The sequence below is a fragment of the Manacus vitellinus genome, unplaced genomic scaffold (genome assembly GCF_001715985.3).
Source record: "Manacus vitellinus isolate BGI_N305 unplaced genomic scaffold, ASM171598v3 scaffold_42_pilon, whole genome shotgun sequence".
Classification (NCBI taxonomy): domain Eukaryota; kingdom Metazoa; phylum Chordata; class Aves; order Passeriformes; family Pipridae; genus Manacus; species Manacus vitellinus.
Genome location: NW_021940553.1, coordinates 2,417,510 through 2,425,340, shown reverse-complemented (window position 1 = coordinate 2,425,340; position 7,831 = coordinate 2,417,510). Strand labels below are relative to the sequence as shown.

General features: G+C 39.8%; 1 long non-coding RNA gene across 1 annotated transcript; it reads right to left on the bottom strand.

The window, feature by feature from the left end:
• Positions 1-6,204: 6,204 nt before the first annotated feature.
• On the bottom strand, positions 6,205-7,347 carry LOC112841233. Its single transcript, XR_003212844.1, has 3 exons — positions 7,297-7,347; positions 6,559-6,712; positions 6,205-6,273 (listed from the first exon to the last, which is right to left on the bottom strand). It is a non-coding gene; the product is annotated as an uncharacterized LOC112841233 (long non-coding RNA).
• Positions 7,348-7,831: the final 484 nt, after the last annotated feature.

Genomic DNA, 7,831 nt, shown 5'->3' with positions numbered 1-7,831 from the left:
AAGGGATATGGTATCCAAGGGTACCTGGACAAGCTTGAGAGGTGAAACCATGTGAACCTCATGAAGTTAAACAAGGCCAAGTGCCAGGTGCTACGTCTGGGTTGAGGCAAACCCAGGTATAGGTAGAGGCTGGGCAGAGAATGGATTGAGAGCAACCACAGGGAGGAGAACTTGGGGGCGTTGATTGATGAGAATCTCACCATGACCCAGCCATGTGCCCTCGGCTGCATCCCCAGCAGTGTGGGCAGCAGGGTAAGGGAGAAAACCAGTCTACAGGAAGGAATCCCTGCCCATGACATGGGGTCAGAATGAGATGATCTTTAGGATGCCTTCCAACCCAAACTACTCTATGAGTCTGTTTCTTTGTGGCTTGTTACTTCACACTCCCTGTGCCTGAAATGTTAACTTATTTCCTTGTTCCATTATCCAGTATATTATGTTGATGGCAACTGATCCACCGAAGCACACTTTTCTTTTGCTTTTTAAATATGAAACATTGCAACATAGAAGGATTTGGACATGTTGAAATACCCTATTTTGATATTCTTTCAAACCTAAGTGTTATTGCTATTGTCAGAAAGTATGTTGTGAATACTTGGCAGGTACTTTTCTCCTTCTTTTCCCTATTGTATACATGGTGAATTGTGGACTTGGAGCATGACATTCTTGACAGATGAAACTCCCACCAGAATCTCTGCCTTGTATTAATACACAGTGATGTTTTGATATAACTGTTAAAAGAGTCTATGTGAAAGAATTTTTAGCTGTAAACTACAGACAGAATTAGAATGACAATTTCTTAAATAAATCTTAATTTGATATAGATTTAAAATCTATTTAATCCCATCCTGACTCATTAAATTAGAGAAGCAAGGTAATTTTCTGCCCTACCCCTGTTTTCATACAGTCAGATATAATACGCATTCTGGTGAAAATCAATACAAATTTTCAAAAATTATGTATCCATTGGGTTGCCCAGAGAAGTTAGGGATGTCCCATCCCTGGAAGTATTCAAAGCCAGGTTGGACAGGGCTTGGAGCAACCTGGTCTAGTGGAAAATGTCCTTGCTCATGACAGGGGTATTGGAACCAGATGATCTTTAAGGTCCCTTCCAATCCAAACCATTCTGTGATTCTAAGTTAGGCTTTCCCAATTCTTCCTTTCTGTATGCACTTTATGGTGTTCTTTGGCTGTTAGAAGCTTGGTTAGTCCACCCGCAAAATAATACATCAGACAGCTAGACAGCGGCAAGTTGTTGAATGAAAAAACGCTCCTGAAACATCTGCAGAAAAGATTAAACCTTATGAAAGTTCCTGGGGAAGTCTGAATATTCAGAGCAGCACCTGATAGCATTTTTTCCTTCTTTTTCCTCCCAAACGTGGGACAGCCTGTTTTATGACATACAAGGCTATTTAACATCTGAAGTGCAAATGCTGTTATCTTCCCCTGATTCCCCTGATCTTAGATAGGACTACTCTCCAAGACAGGGTTTTGCTGCTGTTGTGGCTGTCTGTGGCAGGGATAGTCCTGCTGGTTTCCACTGCAGGCGACATTGTTTATTGAAATCTGAACTCAGCACTCAGTTCATGAGAAGCCCACGGTGCCTCAGTCTTTCCAAGTGAACAACCTACTCAATTATAGATGGGCCATATCCCCTGGTGAGCATCTGAGATGAACCCTGATCCCTCTCTCCCAGTCAGTGTGCTTCCAACACACTTTGGGTGTAGGCTACATTTCATGGGAACAGTAGTGGTGCCACTTGTTGGAGTTGGAGAGATAATGAAAAATTCTACTGATAACTAAGAATTCTATTGATGTTTTCCATTCCCAGTGCAGTGTGAGATCTGGGATGGGCATAGCCCAAATTGCTGTTCCTCTGTTTTAGGCAGTTTTTTAAGTCTTGTTCAATTTTGCTAATAACAATGAATAATGAGCGAGACTGTTCCTGTGCAACAGTCTCACTCTTTACTTTTATTGTGTTACCATCAAGTGGATCTTCTCCAGCTTTACATCAACCTTTTAATCTCAAAAATTCACTTCATTTTGAGTCCTAAATCAGTGCAGTGCATAAGAGAGTAAGACAAGGTTGAGCAAGAGCTTACTGCAAGCCCACTCTGACTGCTGGAGTTAGCTGGAATTCCTCTCTTCAGTGCAAGAGCTGATTAAAAAAAAAGAATCCCATTAATTACCCCAGAGACCAGAGTCTGTATCATTTAGGAAAGAACATTTCCCACTGAAATCAATAAGTGTTGTTGAGAGGTGAGAAAAACATACCCAGTAGCCAGTCTATCCTGTATATGTTTACTAGGATGCGTGTGTACTTCTGTGTTAATGTTGCTCCATGTTTTTTCAGTTTCTTTTTATTCTTTCCTCAGCAAGGACAAGGATCATCACATGGTACCTTGCGTGCTCTGTTACATAATGATGATTCACCCCCAAGAGATAGCAGAGGGTAGAAAAAGATGAAAAGGCTATGCCAAGTTAACAAACACTCTGCACACATTAAAATGTGGCTGTGAGTTTCCAAATAGATACCTAGGAAAGAAAAAAAAAAAGATAGATGTATGTTGATTTATTGAGCAGGTTGTCCAGCCCATGTGTAAAATCTTTGTGACAGCAGAGTACATCATGACATCCTGCAGCTATCCCTCGGCTTACTCATCACCTACTGGGAAATGCACTGTCCTTGTTCATTACTGCCTCCTCTTTCCAAATATATATATTTGCAAGTTGTCTTCCTTTTGTAGAAAAATAGACATAAAATCCTTTGTCAGGTTTATTCCCTTAATATATAACTTAATATTTTCTTCCTTTGCTCGTGCTCTGAGCTGTTTTCTCTCATTTATGCGTCGTAGCAGCTGTGTGCAAGCATTCAAAACTTGAAATATCTTATTCTGATAACGGGTTTCTTTGCTGGCTAAATAAGGATGTTGCAGGCTGTAAAGACAGTATGGCCAAAACAGTGTTGTCTGCTTCTTAAAGAGTCTCCTTATCGCAAAACAGGTGTCCCTGGCTAAACTCATCTGCTTTGCTTTACCTGACGAAGAGAAAGCTAAGATCAATTATGCAGTCAGGTCTTAACATCAGAGAGGTATCTCCAGATCTGCTGAGAGCTTTACTAAAAAATCATTTCACTCAAAATAAGATTAGAAAAAAAAAAAAAAAGAGAACGGAAGGGAGTTTCATCCAGATGGAAATGTATTTTTTTAATCGTTTGTTTATGACAATATTTTCCCAGTTTTCATAGGCTTTTATCAGCTGTTTAGTTTATTTGGTGTCTGAAAACCTTTGAAATAAAATGTTTTCACAAATGGAAAACTTTCCATCTATTGTTTTCCTTGTCATCCAAAAATTAAAAGAAAGAAAGAAAGAAAGAAAGAAAAAGAAAGAAAGAAAGAAAGAAAGAAAGGATGAAAGAAAGAAAGAAAGGATGAAAGAAAGAAAGAAAGAAAGGATGAAAGAAAGAAAGAAAGAAAGAAAGAAAGAAAGAAAGAAAGAAAGAAAGAAAGAAAGAAAGAAAGGATGAAAGAAAGAAAGAAAAAGAAAAAGAAAGAAAGAGAGAGAAAGGAAAGAAAGGAAGAAGGAAAGAAAGAAAGAATGAGAGAAAGAAAGAATGAGAGAAAGAAAGAAAGAAAGAAAGAAAGAAAGAAAGAAAGAAAAGAAAGAATTATTCCTCCTGTGATATAGATGTTGTCCTGGTCCTGAGATCACTTCTATTGAATCCAGCTTTCTAGGGACTCAGGGAACAAGTTCATTCCTATGACAAGGAACTGAAGAGGAGGGTGTTATTGAAGAAAAAGACTAAGAAGGAGAAAAATGGAACTGTAATACTTCATAAAGCAAGCAGAAAATCAATCTATTTGCACACCACTACCTCCCACGTCCTTGGCCAGGCACTGCCCAGGGTTCAGGAGTTCCTACATGATGCAATTGGCCTTACTTAGCAAAATTGTGCACAAGTCTAACAACTCATCAAAGTTGTGTTCATCTCTTCCAGCCCCAGGCAGGTGTACCTGGAAGACGTGGGTAGCATAACAATGTGATATTGCAAGTGGGGTCCTGCTTGACCAGCCTGATTTCCTTTGTCAAAGTGACCCACTTGCTGAGGGATGAGGGAAAGGCTGTGGGTGTTGTCTACCTGGAATTTAGCAAAGCCTTTTACACCATTCCCCACAGCAGGAAAAATGGAGAAACTGGCTGTTCATGGCTGTTCCATGAACATCTTTGTTTCAGCAACAGTGTGGCAGCAGGGCCAGGGCAGTGCCCTCCCTGTGCTGGCACTGCTGAGGCACCTCCAGTGCTGGGGCAGTTCTGGACCCTCAGACAAGAGAGACACTGAGGGGCTGGAGCGTGTGCAGGGAAGGGAACGGAGCTGTGAAGGGTCTGGAGCACCAGGAGCATCTGAGGGAGCTGGGGGGGCTCATCCTGGGGAAAAGGAGGCTCAGGGGGAACCTTCTGGCTCTGCAACTCCCTGAGAGGAAGGGGGAGACAGATGGGTGTCCGGCTCTGCTGCCAGGGAACAAGGGACATGATGAGAGCAAACAGCCTCAAGCTGTGCCAGGGGAGGTTTGGGTTAGATATTAGGGAAAATTTCTTCACCAAGAGGGTTTATTAAGCATAAGAACAGGCTGCCCAGGGTAGTGGTGGAGTCGCCATCCCTGAAGGGCGTTAAAAGCTGTGTAGATGTGGCACTGAGGGACATGGTAGGCTTGGCAGTGTTAGTTTTATAGTGGGACTTGATGACCTTAAAGCACTTTTCCAAACTCAATGACACTATAATTTGTTGGTTTGTGGCTGCAATATCTATCATCCCAAAAGCACGAAGCCCTTCACTTCAACAAAAAAATAAATTGGTCTAAGAGCTTTGAAGTTGTTTGAGCTGCTGAGCCCTCAAATCCAAAGCTGTCTTTCACCCCATTATCTGTGTTCTTGCATTCATGACCAAGGCTGAACCAAATGAAGGAAGATAGACTACATTTGTAATGGGATTAATGGAGATTTTAATGGATAATTTATGGCTGATCAAATGTATTCGAATGGGATGCTGAACCAAAATGTTCTAGCAGACATATTTAAAGGAAAATAATAATGACAAAAAACTTTCATTTCCATTTATTATCTACCTTTACATGACCTTAATTCAGTTAGTTTATGCAATATTCATAGCAGCAAAAAAATCTTCCCTATATCTTGCTTAAATAGTTCCACTGTAAGCCTGAGTGGAAGCTAAAAGGAAATAGTAAAAATTAATAAAGTGTTTTAAAACATTCACAGGGAAATTCAAAGGGCTCAGAATCTGATCTTTTTCCATCACTTCAATTTTGAAAAATTGTTCTGGTTTGGCAGAACATCCTGGGTTTTATACATGTATATATATTTCCCCATCCAGAAAATAAGAAAACTTTCATTCTTGTCTCTGTTTTTTTGAACTTAAGTTGATCATGATCAGTTTTCATATCACAACATTGTAAAAGCAACTCTAAGCACACAATATTTTATTTCATGATAAAGTCATAAAAACAAGCATTCTAGGGATGTAGAATTTAACAGTCTGAAACTGCAGTTTAGAAATATGGTTTTTTCTTTGAAAAAAATAAAATAGTGTCACATAAAAGTTACAATTTGCAGTCTCCTTTCAAAGACATTGTAAACATTTTGTGTTATATAGAATAAAACTAAACTTTCCTCTGTTGTTCTTGAACCTGTCACAATATTTTATAAATATCCTCAACTTCATTTAAGTGATTGCAGCCTAGACGATGTCTGTGAAAATGAGACAGTTTAGATAATTGAAAAACTGGCCTTGAGCCTTTGATTAACACCATATATTCTTCAGTTGATTTAATCTTTTCTGTACTGGTATTTAGAGTGTGATTATGACCACAGTGCTGAGCATGGAACATCTTGAGTTGGAAGGGTCCCACTGGGATCATCAAAGTCCAGCTCCTGGCCCTGCACAGGATAGCCCTGGCATGACCAACTCTATGAGGAGGAATCCATTTGCAAGGCAGATGTTTTTCCCAGTGCTCTGTTTTGCCAAGGAAGAGAGTAAGCTCAAAATCATGACAACTGTTGTAAGTTTGTTGGCACTAGATAAGTCATCATGGGATGAAGATACCGAGCTAAGAATCTTATTTTCTTGTCATTTTCCTGCGTTGTAAGCTTTTATTGGAGAACACTCTGCACTATCCATCCATAAGTCTTTGGAAAACTTTGGTTGGCTTTAGAGAGTAGAGAAAAAATCCAACATGTGCTTCAAGGATAATCAAATTTCTAAAAAAAAAAAAAAAATAAAAAATAAAAAATCTGTGGAAATCAAGACCTGGAGAAATAAATAAAAACTATCTGAATTATTGTCCTTTTCAAGCTAGAAGAAAGCAGACCCCAGTGACTGACTGCACAGTTGTCATTCCCACATCCACACTGACACACAGTCATGCCATTCCTCTTTTAACTGGGCATCCCAGGACCTGACTCATTCAGGGGGAGAGGAGACTCTGGAAAAAGTGTGAGAAGCTGAATTATGGATAGGTAGGGAAAATTTAGAGGGTACTCTACCTGACTCCATAGGAAACTGGATTCATGCTGCTCATGAAAGAAGTTGTTGGCTGGAAGTTTCCACAAGAGGAAAGAATAATCCTGCAGGTCTCGCTCCACAGGGGGAGGCCAGGATAATTCCCGCCTGGCTTGCTACTTCCCAGCCATCAGAGCCCTGGGAAAAAAGAGACTTTGTTTTGATTTTTGCAGATTTTTAATTAAAGTGTTTATCATTCCACTGAAGATAAGAAGAAGTGCACAGAGTGATGGGATTTTTTTCTTCTTATTCTTATTTATTTTTCTTCAGTGCTTCCTCCCTTGTGAGTAGTACTACTTCAAGCGAAATACAATTTCCCCCTTGGTCAAACACACTGGAATTTTGTTGGAAACAAAGCATCTGAAGTTGTTTCCATCTTATTTCTTTCTCTCTAAATGGTTTACCCATACACTTTAGGAAGGCAATCCCTTTCATGTTGCATAGAACATCCTCACTGGCAGCTACAGTGTGTGCACTTTATTAGAGCATTTTTTCCCCCTAGATATAATGGCACCAATTAAATTACCTTGCAGCCTGACCTTAATCTGGCAGGAATGATTATTCCATGAAACAGTTAGGGCTCTAATTGACATGAAGTGCCTGCAAAATATGTCTTTTGCAGCAGACCCTGTCAAAGTCACATTGATATGCTAATACCTATAGCTGGCAGAATCACTTCATAAAGAGAGACATTGAAAATTGAATTATTTCAATTTCAGTACCTAGGAATCTAGTGATCTGTCTGTATATGGAACTAAGTAGGTGCAGTACTTTATATGGGTAAACAGCTGTACTAGGGCGTTGCTATGGAAACTGCTTGACTCATGACAATTGTGTTAGTGATGAAGTCATTAGTGGTGTGAAATGTACTTTGAGGTTGTCAAGTGTACACTCCAGGAATATTTCAACAGTATTACTGGAGCCTTTTCATTTGCATAATTTGGGCTTTCACATGTGATCTCGTTACGGTGCAGAGAAATGCCACGTAACATCCACGGCATGGCTGTGCTCAGATTGTTCTGGTGTGGCTCTGCAGCAAAATGGAATTGGTCCATGTATGTAGAATAAAGCTCCCTCTGTAACAGAACCTTCCTTTCCTTGGTTTGTTTTGGTTTGGGTTTTTTTGTTGGGTTTTTTTTCGGTTGGTTGGGTTTTTTGTGGTTTCTTGTCGTTCTTTTTTTTTTCAAATAAAAAATAGTTTTGAGGCATAGCACTCTTCAAAGAATGATCTGCCTAAACTTTTATGGTGCCAAGTTG